The sequence below is a fragment of the Rhincodon typus genome, chromosome 6 (genome assembly GCF_021869965.1).
Source record: "Rhincodon typus isolate 14 chromosome 6, sRhiTyp1.1, whole genome shotgun sequence".
Taxonomy (NCBI): Eukaryota; Metazoa; Chordata; class Chondrichthyes; order Orectolobiformes; family Rhincodontidae; genus Rhincodon; species Rhincodon typus.
Window position 1 is genome coordinate 13,770,590 of NC_063337.1, and position 18,344 is coordinate 13,788,933.

The 18,344-nt window shown below is 43.6% G+C and overlaps 1 long non-coding RNA gene across 1 annotated transcript in view; it reads left to right on the forward strand.

Moving 5' to 3' along the window:
* Nucleotides 1-16,082, forward strand: part of LOC125483401 — an 86,447-nt gene extending 70,365 nt beyond the window's left edge. Inside the window, exon 3 of the long non-coding RNA XR_007262354.1 lies at nucleotides 15,995-16,082. This is a non-coding gene — a long non-coding RNA (uncharacterized LOC125483401). The remainder of the gene's footprint in view (nucleotides 1-15,994) is intronic.
* The last annotated feature ends 2,262 nt before the right edge of the window (nucleotides 16,083-18,344 follow it).

Here is an 18,344-nt window from a genome sequence, read left to right on the forward strand (position 1 = left end):
TCGAAGAGCTCCCAGCGAGTGCAAGTTCTGAGATGTGAGTGCCAGGTTTATGGGATTGTTGAGTGTGTGAGTTTGAGGTGGAACTGTGAATGTTGGGTATAAGGCCTGGTTAAGAAAGATTGCTTGTTGGTCAATAATAGGGCTGTGGCATATTGAGGCTATTGGGTACAGTTTGTGGGATTTGAAGATGTGGCCATCGATGTAAGGTCATTAATTTTTGCAATAAGATGGTCAGCGTTAAACTCCATGGACATCTGCTCCTAGTGCCTTCACAAAACTCATTCATAAGGCTTCCCAGGCCCTCTGTGATAGAGAATATCTCACGTCCTCTCCATCTCCTGCATTACAGGCCTCCAGTGCAGCATTACAAAATCTTTGAGACCACCCTCTCCCATGCTGTGCCACTTTTGTGTCTTTCTCAGGTCAGATTCAGTTGTAAAATGACTTCCAGCATCTCCTCCAGGCAAAATGCACCTCCCCTTTAAGAGGTGTGAAGCGGCATTAAGCATTGCAGCCTTGTTTTAACTGGCGTCTGTCTCTTACAATTTTATAGTTCCCTGCTCAGGCCTGCTCAGACATCCCTCCTAATGTTTCCTGCTGCTGCACAGATCTCTGCTGCAGTGGCTTCTAGAACCAGAGGGTCAATGCTTTCGCATTCTGATCAGCATGCACAGACCCTCCAAGCAGTTTTGTGGTAGGGCAACTTCAAGGGAACATTGCATGCAGGTCATCAGTAACACAGTCAGCAATTGCTGCATGCTGCAATCACATTAATTAACAAACAGTACTATCCACTTTTGTAGAATTCGGTAAGATAACGGATGGGATCTGTCAGAAGAGTACATAACTTCAGCACTTGAGCCCTAAGTAACATGTGACATGACATGGAAACTATTGACTGGCACAAACCCAACTTTTTAGAGTGGCAGATGATGAACCCTTCAGCAATGCCCTTGGCCAGGTTATGTTAGCTGCACAAGGTAGTATTCTGATTTGCTTACAAAAGTAAATGTGAGGATGCCTTCATAAGCATAATTTCATTTTGTAGGGAATCAAGGCAGTCTATCGAGTAAAGCCACAGTGCTGTGTGGAAAACCTTATTCGTTAGAATTATTTTAAAATTTATTCTTGGAATAAGGGGCCTCTCATAGGATAGGTTAAACAGATTATTGGCTAGTGTTTAGAAGAATGAGAGGTGAATTTATTGCAACTTATAGGCATCTGGGAGGACAAGATAGAATGGAGGCTGGGAGGATTATTGGCCCCCGTGAGAGAGACTAGAACTAGGGGACATAGTTTCAGAATAAAATGAAGATCAAGCTCAAAACGTTAACTCTCTCCACAGATGTTGCCACACCTGCTGAGTTTCACCAGCACTTTCTGTTTTTATTTAGGATTTCCAGCATCTGCAGTAGTTTGCTTTTCTTTAAGAACAAGAGGTTTCACTTTACAACTGAGATAAAGAAAATAGTAGGAGGAGGCTGCACAAATATCCCCATCCTCAGTCATGGGAGAACACAACCCATCAGACAAAAGATAAGGCAGAAGCATTCACAGCAATGTTCAGCCAGGAGTGCCAAGCAGATGATACGTCTCAGCTTCCTTCAGTGGTCCCCAGTGTCACAGATAACAATCTTCAGCCAATTCGATTCATTCCACATGATATCAAGAATTAGTTGGAGGTACAGGATACTGCAAAGGCTATGGGCCCTGACACTAGACTGTGCTCCAGAACTTGCCACTCCCCTAGCCAAGCTGTTCCAGTACAATTACAACCACTGGCATCTTCCTAGCAATGTGGAAAATTGCTCAAGTATGTCCTGTACATAAAAAACAGGACAAATCCAAACCATTACTGCCCAATTACTCTACTCTCGATTATCAGTAAAGTGATGGAAGGTGTCATCAACAGTGCTATCAAGCAGCATCTGCTCAGCAATAACCTGCTCAGTGACACCCAGTTTGGGATCTGCCAGGGCCACTCAGCTCCTGACCTCATTACAGCCTTGGTTCAAATGTGGAACAAAAGAGTTGAATTCCATTGGTGAATTAAGAGTGAGAGCCTTTGATAGTAAGGGCACATTCAGCCGAGTGTGGCATTAAGGAGCCCTGGCAAAGCTGGAGTCAATGGGAATCTGGTTGTTGTCATACCTGGCACACAGGAACATGGTTGTGGTTGTTGGAGGTCCGTCATCTCAAGTGGGGATGTTTGCCAATGATTGCACAATGTTCAGCACCATTTGCAACTCCTCAGATACTGAAGCAGTCCATGTTCAAATGCAGCAAGATCTGGACAATATCCAGGCTTGGGCTGACAAGTGGCAAGTAACATTCGTTCACAAAAATGCTAGGCAATGACCATCTCCAATAAGAGACAATCTAACCACCTTTCCTTGACATTCAATAGTGTTACCATCACTAAATACCCCACTATCAACATCCTGGGAGTTATCATTGATGGGAAAACTGCACTCGCCCCATAAACACAGTGGCTGCAAGAGCCGGTCAGAGGCTAGGAATACCATGGTGAGTATCTCCCCTCCTGACTTCCCAAAGCCTGACCACCATCCACAAGTCAGGAGTGTGATGGAATACTCCCCACTTGCCTGGATGGATGCAGCCCTAACAACACTCAAGAAGCTTGACGCCATCCAGGACAAAGCAGCTCACTTGATTGGCACTACATCCTCAAGCATCCACTCCCTCTACCACTGACGCACAGTAGCAGCAGTCTGTACTATCTATAAGGTGCACTGCAGAAATTCACCAAATATCCTCAAACAGCACCTTCCAAACTCATAACCACTTCAATCCAGAAGGACAAGGGCAGCAGGTCCATGGGAACACCACTACAAGTTCCCCTCCAAGCCACTCACCACCCTGACTTAGAAATCTTTCACTGTTCCATCACTGTCATTGGGTCAAAATCCTGGAATTTCCCCCCTAAGGTCATTGTGGGTCAAACTACATCACACGGACTGCAGCGGTTCAAGAAGGCAGCTCACCACCACCTTCTCAAGGGCAACTAGTGTTAGGGGATGTGCCTTTGGAAAGATTTGTTGTGTCAAGTTTATTTTGAAAGCAAGTGTTATAAACGTGGATAATAGCTGTCTGCTCTGAGCCCAGCAATGTAGCTAGTTTTGGGGTTTTTTTCAAAGCAGCCAAAAGAAGCATGAGTGGGTTGGTTCAGGCTCCCACAGAACCAATGTTTTACTTTTAGCTTGCAGTAGCTGTTGGAATTTGGAAGCTGCTACACATCCCTCCCTGCTATAGCAAAACATTTGAATTCTCTCTCTCTCTCTCTCTGAGTTTTCTCTCGATGTTGTTTCCTCTTGGACTAGAGAACTGCCTGTGAGACAATCAATTTTACTGAATTTGCTTTTGCCAAGGTGATGTTTACAAAGTGTTACTATCTTGGAATAACTAACCGGTGGTAATTAACATATATATTATCTTGTTAAGTATTTCGCTAGGGTTACAATTAAGCTATTCTTAAAAATTTCTTAGTTTGCCTGTACTTTAACTATAGTGTAAGAATAAAGTGTGTTTTACTTCAAGCCTGGTAGTTTGATCAATGAAATTGCATTTGGAACACAATACCTTACACTTGCTTTTAAAAGTAAGAAAAAGTTAGCATCTAGGCTATCTTCTTAATATATTTTGAGGGAGTTTGGTCGGGACCATAAAACTAGGGGCAGGCAATATTGCTGGCCACCAAGCAAAGCCCACATCCCATGACTGAATTTTAAAAAACCTACTTTTCTCTCAGGGGTTCATTAGAACATGGATTCTCTTCCACCAGAAAGTAGCAGAGGCTGGGTCATTGAGTTTAGTCAACACAAATAGATAGATTTGGGGCTAACAAGGAAGTCAAGGATCATTAACAATCCCTTTGAAATTTGCACTGGTTTTCTGTCTCTGTAAAAAGTATATAAAAAGTTCTGACCCAAACTTCAGTTCTGAAGAAGAATCATGCTGGATTTAAGACAATAACTCTGTTTCTTTCTCCACAGATGCTATCGGATCTGCTGAGTTTGACCAGCATTCTCTGTATTTCCAGCATCTGCAGTATTTTGCTTTTATAATGGCTGTCACGGGTAATGGAGATCAAACTGGAAAGCCTGACCACAATCAGATCAGCTGTGATTTTGTAGAATGCTAGAGCAACCTCAAAGAGCAGAATGGCCTATTCCTGCCCCTCAGTCCTTTATTCCTAGGTTTGAGCGATGCAGACACTGAGATTGGTAAGTTAAATATTACACGGAAAAATGGATCGAGATTGCCCTTGAGGTTTAGACTCCCTCAAACTCAAGTTATCTCAGACATTCCCGCCATCAATGAAGGCAAATTTATTTCCTTCAGCCCGAAATAGATTGACCCCGAAAGTAGAGAAATAATAAAAAGAGAGCTCCACAATACATTGTTCTTCAAATTTCCTGTTAAGCTCGGAAGTGGAGCCCTGTGAGTAGCAATTTCAGAAATTTTATTTTGTAAAAGAGGAAAAGATTCAGTTCAGTGAAACAAATCCGAACAAACGAAAGGTACACATTAGGAAACATGCAGGAGGAGAGGCAAAATGCTAGCTATCCATGCAATGGAATTATATCTCACACATTGTCTTGTCATACCTCTAATAAAAAGTCCTTTTACAACAAAAAAATTTGTGACAGCAACTCTCATTGTTAACCTCAGGGGGCCACAACAGGTAAAGAATATTCAAGAATAAATTGAGGAAACAAAACCTATAGAAGCAGGATTTTTATTTTCCCAAGGCCCCAATAAACTAATTGAAGTGTGCATTTTATTAACTCTTGAGCAGCTGCTGATTCATAAATTATTAAAAATTCTACTGTAACATTTCCGAAATCTCTTTCATTGCAACAGTCCTTGCTTTTAAATGCGGCAAGTTAGAAATTTTTGCAAACGGATGTGTCTCGTACAGAATATTCGGAAAATACAATTCAATAAAACATCCTTGTGTCGACCCAGTTGCTTGAGTCAAAGTACAAAGCTTTAAAACAGTCTGCAATTGGGTAGTACATTATCACTCACTCTGATTATTGTAGCAGGAAATGAAAATGTTAGACTGGAGGTGATGTGGATGAAAGCACATTATTAGAGTATTGCAGAGAAGGATTTACTCTGCATCTACCACAATACAGTGATAACACTCTCACTTCATGTTCAGAAGGCTATTCTTGGGATGTGAGTATCATTACAGAAGCTACTATTTAATACCAGTCCCTGACTGGCCTGCTGAGAGTAAGGACAAGCCACCTTCTTCATCTGCTGTAGTCCATCTCTTCTACGTACACCCGCAGTACTTTCAAACTTTTGATGGAATGCCAGTGAAGGAATAATAATATAGTTCCAAGTTAGGATGGTGCGTGACTTTGAGAATAACTAGTATTTCTACGTACCTGTTGTCCTTGTCCTTTTAGGCAATAGACAATAGACAGAGGGTGCTGTTGAAAGAGCATGGTGATTTGCTGCAGCAAGTCATGTGTATAGTACACAATCCTTACACAACACTATGAGAGTCAATAAGTGAATGTAGAAGGTTGTGAATGCGTTGCCAATTAAATGAAGCAAAAACAGAAATTGAATCATAGTCATACAGAATGGAAGCAGTCCCTTTGGTCCAACCAGTCCACGCCAACCACATTCCCAAACTAAACTACTCCCACTTCCCTGTGTTTGGCCCATATCCCTCTAAACCTTTCCTATTCATGTACTTATCCAAATTTCATTTAAATGTTGTAACTGAACCTTCATTCACCACTTCTCTGGCAGTTCATTCTACTCACTAACCAACCGGCACAGGGAAAGCAGTGCTGGAGGAATGGCCAGCGAGTGGAAGCTGTCCTGGAGCAAAACCAGAAGTTTCTGGAAAAGCTCAGCAGGTCTGGCAGCATCTGTGAAGAGAAATCAGAGTTAACGTTTCGGGTCCAAAGACCCCTCCACGGAACTGATGGTAGCTAGGAAAATGTCAGTTTATTTGCAGAAGATAGGGTGGGGAGGAGAGGGTAAGGAGTAAACGAAAGGTGGGGATAGAGTCCAAAGAGAGAGAAGAGAAGTTGGATAGATAAAGAAGTGGATAACATTCTGGCTGGAAGAGTGAATAGCTGTTAATCGAGACTGTTAGTGGCTAACAATAGGTAGAGTGTAATAGCAGACTATGTGATAACAAGGCCTTATCTGTGGGATAGGGGCCTGGGACATGAAAGAGTTCAAGCCCTAAAATTATTGAACTCGATAGTGGGACAGGCCACTTAGTTTAACTTAGGTGGTTGGGAAACTTTTAGAATCAATTATTCAGGATACAATTAATGGTCACATGGAAAAAGGTGGATTGATTAGGAAGAATCAATAGAAATTGTGTTTAGCTAGCTGGCGCTGGAGTTTTTTGAAGAGACAACACTGTTAATGTTGTATTCATGGATTTCCAGAAAGTGTTTGATACAGTGCCACAAAACAGACTTGTGAGGAAATTTACAGGCTATGGTATAAAACGTGGATAGAAATTTGGCTAAGTGATAGGAAACAGAGAGTAATGGTCAATGGATATTTTTCTGTCTGGATAAAGGCTTAGTTGAGTTCCCAGGGGTCAGTATTGGGACCCTTGCTTTTCCTGATATATATTAATGATCTGGATCTTGGTGTGCTAGGGCTAGGATTTGGGTTAGGTTTAGGGCTAGGGATAGGGTTAGTTTGCAGATGTCACTAAACTTGGAAGAATGGTAAACTGTGAGCAGGACAGTGTGGAACTCCAAAAGGTCATTGACAAGTTGATAGAGTGGGTGCTATCCAATGCCAATCTCCTGCCTTTTCCCTCATATCCCTGATGAGGTGATGAAATTGGTCAGACAAATGCTAAAAAAGAAAATGATTAAGGGGGTTAAATTCTAAAGGGAGGGTAGGAGCAGAGGGACCTTGGTATATACGTCATTGATCGTTGAATGTGACAGGACAGGTAGAGAGAGCAGGAAATAAAGCACAGTGTTCTCTACTTTATTAATAGGGCAGAGAGTATAAGAGCGATGAGGTAATGTTGAAGCTGTACAAGACACTTGTTGGACTTCAGCTGGAATATTATGTACAGCTTAGGGCACGAGTTTATAGGAAAAATGTGAATGCATTGGAGAGGGTACAGAAGCAATTTACAAGAATGGTTTACAGAATGAGAAACCTCAGTTATGTGTACAGATTGAGAAGGTAGGACTAATCTACAGCTAGTGGTTACAGTAAGGAATGCACTGCCTGGAAACGTGTTGGAGGCAGGTTCAATTGAAACATTTAAGAAAACGTTAGATGATTATTTGGATAGAAATGATCTGAAGGAATATGAGAGAAAAGGCAGGAGATTGGCATTGGATAGCACAGCCAGTACAGACATCATTGGCTGAATGGACTCCCTTACAAAAATCAATTTTGTGATTCAGTGATATAAGATTCTGAAGGGGCTTGATAGGTTTTCCCCTGGTGGGAGAATCTAGAATGAGGGCATATTCTCAGAATAAGGGGTCACCCCATTTAAGGCAGAGATATGAAAGTCTTTTTTGTCTCAAGGGTTAATTAATCTGTGGAATTCTTTACCGCAGAGGACTATAGGCTGAGTCATTAAGCATATTCAAGGTTTTTATTCCTTTTCTGAGGTTTGCTCCTGACCCAAAATCAATTCAAGAAAATTGGTCATTCTCTTTTTAAATACTTATGTTTGTTTGGTGTGGCCTTGACAAAGGCCAATCATAAATGTTTTCTCTGAAACACTGTAGACAGAAGGAGCTGTACACTAACGATGAGTCAGGCTCCCAGTTTGAACCCAGGCTGTGTGTTAGGTCTTTCTGGGAAGTTGGAATCTCATCCCCTGCTTTAAGTATTTTAACTATAGGCCGTCATTCTCATCTGGAATGAATTGCAGTAAATCACACAACTCAAAGGCCATCACCAGCATTGAGACTTACGCTATAGACTACTTTACCCACAGAGGAGTGAATCTATGAGATTCCATGAGGAGTGGTGAGACTCTGAAAGTCACTACCACAGAAACTAGTGGAGGTGAAAATAAATGTATTTAAGAAGAGGCAAGATAAACACCTGCATGAGAAAGGAATAGATGGTAATGTTGATAGAGTCAGATGACGTAAGATGGGAGGACATTCAGCTGGAGCATGGGCTGGTTGAGCAGAATGGCCTCATTCTGTATTGTATATGCTGGATCCACAGTTGTTTGTCATTTATATAAATGCTTTAGATGAGAATATAGGAGGCAAGATTAGTATGTTGGTGGATGACACCAAAATTGGTGGTATAGTCAACAGTGAAGAAGGATATCTAAGATTGCAAAAAGATGTTGATCAATTAGGTCAATGGGCTAAGGAATGGCAGATGGAGTTTAATTTGAATAAATGTGAGGTAGTGCATTTTGGTAAAACAAATAAGGCAGGACTTATACAGTTAATGGTAGGGCTGTGGGTAGTGTTGTCAAACAGAAAGCCCTGGGGGTTCAGGTACATAGTTCTTTGAAAGTTGCATCACAGATAGACAGGGTGGTGAAGAAAGCACGTTTGCCATCATTGCTCAGACCAGTGAGTATAAGGTTTGGGATGTCATGTTGCAGTTGTACAGGAGTTGGTGAGTTACCACTTTTCGAATATTGCGTACAATTTTGGTTGCCCTCCTATAGGAAGGATATTATTAAATTGGAAATTGCAGAAAAGATTTACCAGGATGTTACCAGGACTGAGGTCTTGAGTAATAACGAGAGGCTGGATAGGCGGGGACTTTTTACACTGGAACGTAAGAGGTTGAGGGATGACCATACTGAGGTTTATAAAATCATGAGGGGCATAGATAAGATGATTAGCAAAGGTCTTTTCCCCAGAATGGGGGAGTTCAAAACTAGATGGCATATTTTTAAGGTGAGAGGAGAAAGATTTAAAAGGTACATGAGGGGCAACTTTTTCACAGAGAGGGTGGTTCATGTGTGGAATGAGCTGCCAGAGGAAGCAGAGACAACAAGGTGCAGGGCTGGATGAACACAGCAGGCCAAGCAGCATCATAGGAGCAGAAAGGCTGACGTTTCGGGCCTAGACCCTTCATCAGAAATGGGGGAGGGGAAGGAGGTTCTGAAATAAATAGGGAGAGAGTGGGAGGCGGATAGAAGATGGATAGAGGAGAGGATAGGTGGAGAGGAAACAAACAGCTTGAAGAGGTGGGGATGGAGCCAGTAAAGGTGAGTGTAGGTGGGGAGTTAGGGAGGGGATAGGTCAGTCCAGGGAGGACGGACAGGTCAAGGGAGCGGGATGAGGTTAGTAGGTAGGAGATGGGGGTGCGGCTTGAGGTGGGAGGAGTGGATAGGTGGGAGGAAGAACAGGTTAGGGAGGTGGGGACGAGCTGGACTGGTTTTGGGATGCGGCAGGGGGAGGGGAGATTTTGAAGCTTCTGAAATCCACATTGATACCATTGGGCTGCAGGGTTCCCAAGCGGAATATGAGTTGCTGTTCCTGCAACCTTCGGGTGGCATCGTTGTGGCACTGCAGGAGGCCCAGGATGGACATGTCGTCTGAGGAATGGGAGGGGGAGTTGAAATGGTTCGCGACTGGGAGGTGCAGTTGTTTATTGCGAACCGAGCATAGGTGTTCTGCAAAGCGGTCCCCGAGCCGATGTAGAGGAAGCCACACCGGGTACAGCGGATGCAGTATACCACATTGGCAGATGTGCAGGTGAACATCTGCTTGATGTGGAAAGTCTTCTTGGGGCTTGGGATGGGGGTGAGAGAGGAGGTATGGGGGCAGGTGTAGCACTTCCTGCGGTTGCAGGGAAAAGTGCCGGGAGTGGTGGGGCTGGAGGGGAGTGTGGAGCGGACAAGGGAATCACGGAGAGAGTGGTCCCTCCGGAAAGCAGATAAGGGTGGGGAGGGAAAGATGTCTTTGGTGGTGGGGTCGGATTGCAAATGGCGGAAGTGTCGAAGGATGATGCGTTGGATCCGGAGGTTGGTGGGGTGGTACGTGAGGACGAGGGGGATTCTCTTTTGGTTCTTATTGCGTGGACGGGGTGTGAGGGATGAGTTGCGGGAGATGTGGGAGACACTGTTGAGGGCGTTCTCGACCACTGAGGGGGGGGAAGTTACGGTCCTTGAAAAACGAGGACAACTGAGATGTACGGGAGTGGAATGCCTCATCCTGGAGCAGATGCGGCGGAGGCGAAGGAATTGGGAATAGGGGATGGCATTTTTGCAGGAAGGTGGGTGGGAGGAGGAGTATTCTAGGTAGCTGTGGGAGTCGGTGGGCTTGAAATGAATATCGGTTTCTAGGTGGTTGCCCGAGATGGAGACAGAGAGGTCCAGGAAGGGGAGCGAGGTATTAGAGATGGTCCAGGTAAACTTAAGGTTGGGGTGGAAGGTGTTGGTGAAGTGGATGAACTGTTCGAGCTCCTCGTGGGAACACGAGGCGGCGCCGATACAGTCATCAATGTAACGGAGGAAGAGGTGGGGTTGAGGGCCAGTGTAGGTACGGAAGAGGGATTGTTCCACGTAACCTACAAAGAGGCAGGCATAGCTTGGGCTCATGTGGGTACCCACGGCCACCCCCTTTGTCTGTCGGAAGTGGGAGGAATTGAAAGAGAAGTTATTGAGGGTGAAGACGAGTTCAGCTAAGCGGATGAGGGTGTCAGTGGAGGGGGACTGGTCGGGCCTGCGGAACAGGAAGGAGCGGAGGGCCTTTAGGACATCTGTATGGGGAATGCAGGTGTAGAGGGATTGGACGTCCATGGTAAAGATGAGGTGTTGGGGACCGGGGAATTGGAAGTTCTGGAGGAGGTGGAGGGCGTGGGTGGTGTCACGGACGTAGGTAGGGAGTTCCTGGACCAAGGGGGAGAAAATGGAGTCCAGATAGTTGGAGATCAGTTCGGTGGGGCAAGAGCAGACGGAGACAATGGGTCGACCAGGGCATTCAGGTTTGTGGATTTTGGGAAGGAGATAGAAGCGGGCAGTGCCCGGTTGGGGAACGATGAGGTTGGAGGCCGTGGGTGGGAGGTCACCTGAGGTGATGAGGTTGTGGATGGTTTGGGAGATGATGATTTGGTGCTCAGGGGTGGGGTCATGATCAAGGGGGCGGTAGGAGGAGGTGTCGGAGAGTTGGCGTCTGGCCTCAGCGATGTAGAGGTCAGTGTGCCATACTACAACTGCGCCTCCCTTGTCCACGGGTTTTATGGTGAGGTTGGGATTGGAGCGGAGGGAGTGGAGGGCTGCACGTTCTGCGGGGGAGAGGTTGGAGTGGGTGAGAGGAGTGGAGAGGTTGAGGCGATTGATGTCTCGACGGCAGTTGGAGATGAAGAGGTCGAGGGAGGGTAGGAGGCCTTGGGGTGGTGTCCAGGAGCAGTTGATGCATGTCCAGCTATAACATTTAAAAGACATTTCAATAAGTGCATGAAAAGGAAAAGTTTAGGGGGTTATGGGCCAAACACAGGCAAGAGAGATTAGTTTAGTTTGGAAAACCTGTTCAGCATGGACAAATTGGACCAAAGGGTCTGTTCCTGTGCTGTATAACTCTATGACTCACTATGCTTTGCAATTCTATGTAAACTTACTTTGTTAAGTTTGGACAATATTCTACACGAGTAAAGGGCAATAGACAATGACCTTAAATCACAGAAATCATGTCAATTGATTGAGTTCATAATTACCGTAGATTGGGGACAATCGTGAAGTCAATAGAGTAAGTTTAAAAAATACAGAAACACCTCGCAAAGAGAACAAATAGAGTTGAATTAGTGCGTGCAAGTTTTGCCATGTGGAGGAAACATTGGGTGTCATGCTGACTTAATAAATAGTGTTGAACTAGCCGAAAGGTATCTGGAAATGGTAGTAGACTCAAATATCACCATGGTCTATCTGCGCAGAACAGTAGTTAATGATCAAAACAATGTTGAAATGTAGTGAATGATTAGCAGAGTTCAAACCTGAGGCCAAGGTGCCGACACTGTACAATAATTCTGGTCAGGTCAAACCACAAATTTTGCATTCACCTCTGATTACCAAGACAGAAAGGAAATATTCAAATACAGGCCGTCCCCAGTTTATAAATGTCTGACATAGGAACACTCGTGCTTGTGAATGTGATTCCATACAGGGGTATTGTTTTAAAGATCCAACATATGAACAGTTCACATACTTACATATCTTGTATTGTCCTGCATTGTGTTCCAACTGCATACAAATTGATTTGCAAACTGACTTAAGAATGGAACAAGCTTGCAACCTGGGGACTACCTGTGCTGGAATTATGTGGGGGGGAAGCGTGTGTTATAGCAAAAAAGCATTCAGAGTACTTTGCATGGAGAATAATTTAGTTAATCCCACAGGTTTAAAGCTGCCTGCTGTATAATTAACAGTATTCCCAGATCCGTTCCCAGCGATCCCTTTAACTTGTGCTGAGCCTGGCCAGGTGCCACCATGAAAACTCTGTGAGCATCACCTCTAGGGAGGTACCTCACTCATGACAATGAGAGTCCAATAAATATGGTAGACTTCACATCAAGTGCTGGACTTCTTATCTCTTTTCCATGGGAGTGAACATTACCTACACAGAGCCCCACTGGCCAATAATAATGGACAGACTTCAATTACATTCCCACTAATTTCATTTTCTTCTGCATGGACCTCCCAGACCCATGGCCAACATTTATCTCTAGGAACCAAAAGTCAATGCTGATAAGAGCATAGACACACCAATCAGCATGCATGGACCCTCAATGTGACTGCATGGCTTCTTACGGGGAATATTGAGCAACAGTAAGGTTATTTAGTCTAATTACGTCTCACTTCCAGCCTATTCATGCTCAAAGTACAGGTTGGCAGTGAGACAAAAATGGCCCCCCATTACATTTGAACAGGACCTCACCGTTCACACCTCCTCTACACACATTTTCTTGTTCTTTTCTTGAATCAATACCACTCCCTTTAAACTTGTACTGTGAATCCTGTTGTGATTAAATTTCATCTATCTCGCACTTCACCACAGACATCCCTTTAGTTCTTCTTCCAATCCACTCTCTTACCACCCGCCTTTTTCACGACCTTAAAAACTACTTTTCCAGTTTTGATGCAAGGAAGCAAACCTTAAACATCAGCCTTGATGTTCACTGAGTCGGGAAGACTCAGGAGCACTTTAGAAATTCCCAACTCCATTGCTGTTGATTCTAATTTTCACAGGGGCTTTTTACGAGCATGGGCTGGTTCAGGTCGTGAGTACACACCTGGGTCTCCCAGCCTGTCTGTTGCAGAGAAAGGAATGGTTTACTCCGCCACATGGACTCATGGAATCGGGCCATGTTTTTAAAGAGTCATATTCCATGGCACATCAGAGCCGTTGTGAACCATAGTCTGTATAAGAGTAACCTTTGGAAAGATAAGTTCAAAAGGTTCTCCTCATGTCTTTCATGCCAAGCTATGTCCCTCTTACCACACACATGTCTCTTCATTCCCCAAAATAAAAGGTATACACTGTTTAGAAGCAATGAGTCCTATAGTGAAAGTTGCATATGTGAAAAAATGGTTTTAAAAATGTCTTTTATTGATAATTTTCCACTGTGTTAAACGAGAATCCTTCTTACTTCAGACCAAAATAAAGTGTTAATCACCCTTTAAGGTTTCAATAGTTGAAACTCCAGAACAGTTGAAACCATTTAATCCAATGTAAGGAAGCATTGTGAAATTGGTAGCAGAGATTTCAAGTAAACAGAGGCTCAGGTGCTTCAAGAGACAAATGGATGTCCAGACTCTCAGCCAAACTTCATTATATATGAGCAGCACAGACATCCATTTGCCTCCTGAAATACTTCAACCCCTGCTTTTGAACAACAAGCCATAGCCCATGGTAGGTCCTGTGGATGCCTCCAGATTCTTGCCAGGGTTGGTTGCCCCAGTTGCTTTTGCCATCTCCCCCCGCTAACAATAAAGATTCCATACTTGTGGACACTTGCCCCCAAGGAAAGCCACCCAAAGGGGAAATTTTCCCAGTATCCAGACCGAGGATGAATATCTGAGCCATTAATTCTGTTTCCCTCCCTGTAATCAAAACTGGACCTTCTGAGTACTTCCAGCATCTTCATTTTAAATCTAACTGTTCCTCATATGTCTCAGCATCCAATTTAGTTTGATACTTGGATCTATGCAATGTCCTGGGGCATTTTACAACATTAAATTCACTGTATAATTGCAAGTTTGTGCTGTTGTTGTAATGTGTCCACATCTTGCTGTTCTCTGCTGCTTAAACATTTCTTCATCACGAACTGCACAAGGACAGATGACAGTTACTGATAATAGGTTACCAGCTTTTCAGTCACCTATTTCTCAACAATGTCAGCAGCTGAACTCACAAACGTTTCATCACTGGATCAGTGGCTTGTTAACTTCTTAAGAAGTATTATTGCAGGTGCGACATAATTGGTGGCTTTCTTCCCACACATGCAATCGCCCCATTTTACAATTGATCATAGTGACTATTTAGCCAGTTGGTCATGAATAACCAAAGAAAGAATGATTAACTCTTAAAGGACTGTAGAACCTGCAAACATACATATCCAGTATAAAAAAGTGCCATAACCTGTTCATTAAGTAGAGATAAGAAAATATGATCCAAAATTTTCTGGCTTATTTTAATTAAATTATATATCTAAGGCTACAAGAGCACAAATTGAAGGCTATTTAACCTTCACCACATCCTGATTATTTAGCCCAGGCCAACCATCTTTAATAGATGTCTCTGTCCCTGAGTGAAAGGTTTCTTTCAGTTGTAAATTCATCAGTATCCACAATTCTCTGTGGTTGCTCAATTAATTAGTTCTTTTTGAAAAACACTAGGGTTAATAGAAATTTATTTGGAATTGACAGTTGTTCAGAGGTTAACTACCATATTAAGAATCGTATCAGAATTATGCACAATGCAAAATTAAAAGACCAATATTTCTATTACTCAATGTATTGCACTGTGGTGCACAGCTGTATTGTAGTGTTGGCAGAGCCCCCTGAGTCTGAGCGTAAGCATCTTGTTTGGATAATCTTGGATGATTTGGACTCCTTCAGTTTGTATTAGTATGGAGACTTTACCAGAAGCGTAAATTCTAATGTACTATATATATATATAAAAAAAAATTCACAGGCTGTTGTCCTTCAACATTTTTCTTTTGCCCATATCACCGCAGTCATGAACAAATATGATTTCTGATTAAACATCACTCTGTTTGCAGGTTCTGTGGTCTCTTCTCATCTTGTTACACACTTTTCAGGCTTTGTGGTTAAATTATGTATTAAGGTCAATGTCAAAACATGGAAGATGTGTAATCTACAGGGAGCTCCCTTTTATTCGTTAATACAGTGAAGTCTGAGCGCAACTGTCAGCGAACTGAAGATGTGCTCAGCATGCGGGCCTTGCTGCACAGCAGCGCCATGCAAAGTCTATCTCCTTGTTCTCCCAGGGTAGACCCTTGATAGATTTTCCCAGATAGCCCAGCTCACTTAAAAGTTCCGCCGCCTTTGCAGCAATCTGAAAGCTGTCAAACGTACATATACAGTTATGTCATAAATCACAGCTAAAACGCTCACACTGGAGACATCAAACTGTCTTACAGATTTTTGTTGTATTTTGGGATTTTTCTAAAGTAAAATGTTTCTCAAAAACGGAAGCCAAAAGGCACACACTCACTTTGCAAAAGGTATAAATATTTTAATTTGTGATGGTCCTTCTTGGGATATATTCAACAGGAATTTCTTTTATATATATATATATATATATATATATGCCACTGTTTTTTTTCGCTGTGCATGCAGCAAAAGTACATATCATTTTTTCCAGGCTTTCCATCTCGTCGTTCAGGCACCTTCGTCATCATTAATTTTGCTAAACTTTTGCATTTTTAAAAAATTTTCACCACCCAGATTTCTTTGTGGGCAACAATAGTAATATGCATTTTCTTTTTAAATCCCCATTTATAGATTAGTGAAGATGGCATCTGACTACGAAGCCCTAATTACAGACATGACTCTGACCTCTGCATTCCTGCCCTTATCAAAAACGTTACAGTACAGCTGATTCAACATGAACTGCACACCAGGCAAAACCCGATCCTAATGAATAATAATTACAGGAACCGAGGGCACAGAGACCCTGGTGGAGGAAAATATGCTAATACTGCTTTTCAAAAAAAAAATCTTCACAGAGTTTTCAGCTGCAGCTTCTAATTCGAATGGAGAAGGTTGGTAGAAATTACACAAAAAAACACATAAGGTTGACCAAAGGTATTGCAGTGTCCCTCAAAAAAAAGCGAGTCACTAATTGAGTAATTATTTCAAATTCTCCCAAATCTACACCTTCCTAATATATATGAGTCAGTACCAGTAGTCTCATTGATGGAGTCGAACAAGTAAGGTTCATAATAATGCCTTGGAATCGTGCCAACTGCACAGCAAGCAGATTCCTGCTGTCACATTTGCTACACAGACTTGCAAATATTTCTTTCAGAAGTGACATGTTGTGGCCCTGTTAGGTGTACATGTGTTTTTATTATTGCATTTTACAGGATCAGACGCAAAGGTTTGTGAAAATGTTCAAGCATCCTCAATAGTTTGCCAGCATGCTTTTAGCACTGATCAAAATCCTTGTTTCTTAAATGCTACAAGCCACTGCTTTTTCACATTTACAGCCTTGACTCAGTCTCAGGGCTGCAGTTGGAATATGTTTGCCCCCTCCTTTTCCGTTGAACGATGGCTAATGGTATTTTTCTTCATTAAATATATTCACATGCTCACAAGTAAGGGTAGTTCCACAGACACCTTATTTGCACACTTAACAACATTGTTCCCAAATCTGAGTCTGTCAGCTCTGGAGCAAAGGTTAGAGGCCAGAGGCTAAGTACAAAAAGGAAAAGTGCTCTTCCAAGAACTTAGCCTATTTTATGACAGTGCAACTGCCTTCATAATGCAAAGAATTTTGGCTCTGCTCGAGAAAATAACTCTGCAACAGTTGTGGGCTGATGCATTTCTGTATTTTTATGGGTTTTTAAAATTGTGTAGAAACTCAGTGCTATAGTGGAATGGACACTGTCCTTTCACTTTAGGATGTTGCATTTGATCTTCGCTGCAAGAAAAATGAGTGTGAGAGCTCTTGATTCTAACAGGCATGGGATATAGAACATAGAAAAGCTGGCTGTAATTTGACACTGAAAGACACTAAACTCACTGTAGGTTGTAAGGAGGCAGCCTTTCAAATAGCCCAATCTGAGATTGGGAGACCAGTCCTTCTAGGAATGGAATTTGTGTGTGTGTGGGTACAGGACAGACAACTGTAGCACAATATCCAGGCAGCAGAACATCTGCATTGAGGGCAGTTTAGACTCAGATTTAAATAACAAATGGTGTCAGGGGCACTGCAGGAAGAGACAAAAACAGAAATTGCTATAAAAAACACAGCAGGTCTGGCACCGATAGCCTCGTCCTCACATAACACCCCACCAACCTCCGGATCCAACGCATCATCCTCCGACACTTCCGCCATCTGCAATCCGACCCCACCATCAAAGACATTTTTCCCTCCCCACCCTTATCTGCTTTCCGGAGGGACCACTCTCTCCGTGATTCCCTTGTCCGCTCCACACTCCCCTCCAGCCCCACCACACCCGGCACTTTTCCCTGCAACCGGAGGAAGTGTTACACCTGCCCCTACCCCTCCCCCCTCACCCCCAGCCCAAGCCCCAAGAAGACCTTCCACATCAAGCAGATGTTCACCTGCATATCTGCTAATGTGGTTTACTGTACCCGCCGTTCCAGATGTGGTCTCCTCTACATCGGGGAAACCAAGCAGAGGCTTGTGGATCGCTTTGTGGAACACCTACGCTCAGTTCGCAACAAACAACTGCACCTCCCAGTCGCGAACCATTTCAACTCCCCCTCCCATTCCTTAGACGACATGTCCATCCCAGGCCTCCTGCAGTGCTACAACGATGCCACCCAAAGATTGCAGGAACAGCATCTCATATTTCGCTTGGGAACCCTGCAGCCCAATGGTATCAATGTGGACTTCACAAGCTTCAAAATCTCCCCTCCCCCAACCGCATCCCAAAACCAGCCCAGACTGTCCCCGCCTCCCTAACCTGTCCTTCCTCCCACCTATCCACTCCTCCCACCTCAAGCCCCACCCCCATCTCCTACCTACTAGCCTCATCCCGCCCCCTTGACCTGTCTGTCCTCCCTGGACTGACCTATCTCCTCCCTAACTCCCCACCTATACTCACCTTTACTGGCTCCACCCCCACCTCTTTGACCTGTCTGTCTCCTCTCCACCTATCTT